The 1,096-nt window shown below is 40.7% G+C and overlaps 1 pseudogene; it reads right to left on the bottom strand.

Moving 5' to 3' along the window:
- On the bottom strand, positions 1-836 carry LOC102958021 (annotated as a pseudogene).
- Between the last annotated feature and the right edge of the window lie 260 nt (positions 837-1,096).

Raw genomic sequence — 1,096 nt, 5'->3', positions numbered from 1 at the left:
CTAGATGAGGGGATTCAGCATGGGAGTAAGAATGGTGTAGAAGACAGACACCATTTTGCCCTGGGTGGGAGAATAATCTTAAGCGGTCCTCATGTATATGAACAAACCTGCTCCATACTACTTTCCCATCACCATGAAGTGAGAGGAACTGGTGGTAAAAGATTTCCGTTGGACCTCTCTAGACCCCATTTGAATGACAGCCACAATAACATTAACATAGGAAGCAATGATTATTGCTACTGGGGAAATAAGAATAATAACATAGAATATAAATATCAACCATTAAATAACAATATGCTGGTGCATGAGAGAGTGAGAAGGGCAGGGACATCACAGAAAAAGTGGGGTATTTCCTGGCACCACAAGATGAGAAAGACAATGCAACTACAGCTTCAATTAGACCATCAAGCGAGCCAAGAATGTATGAAGAAGCTGCCATGAGATCTTAATAGGTGGCAAATGGCAACATAATGGTCTCAGGCCATTGAAGCCAACAGGAAACATTCTGCTCCAGGCAGAGACACATATAAGAATATCTGGGCTCCACAACCAGCCAGAGAGATGGACTTCCTGCCAGACAAGTAGTTGAAAGCCATCTTGGGTACAGTGGTGCAGATGAGCATGAGGTCTATGAGGGAGAGTTGGCTGAGGAGGAAGTACATGGGGGTGTGGAGCTGGTTGTCCAGGCAGATGAGGAGAACGATAGCAGTGTTTCCCATGAAGGCCACTGTGAAGATGCCCAAGACCAGTGAGAAAAGGAAGATGCAAGCGGGGCTGTCATTGAAGATTCCCACCTGGTTAAAGTCTGAGTTAGAGTTCTGATTCTCCCATGCCATGATAAATGTTTACTGCAAGGAATACAAGAGGTGACAAATGGCTGTGATTGTGTTATAGAAACATCAAGCACTTCCTTCCCTAAGTCACCACTTCTACCAAATTGCCTAAGCAAGGGACAATTGTTTCTGTAGTCAGGTGTTTTTTTTTTTTTTCATTTTTAGACTAGGTATATTGAAGTATACTTTTAGCTTGATATGATTTTTATTTTTTTTATTTTTTTATTTTATTTTATTTTATTTTATTTTATTTATTTATTTAA

Source organism: Panthera tigris, chromosome A1 (genome assembly GCF_018350195.1).
Source record: "Panthera tigris isolate Pti1 chromosome A1, P.tigris_Pti1_mat1.1, whole genome shotgun sequence".
NCBI lineage: Eukaryota > Metazoa > Chordata > Mammalia > Carnivora > Felidae > Panthera > Panthera tigris.
This window is presented reverse-complemented; position numbering and strand designations above follow the sequence as displayed.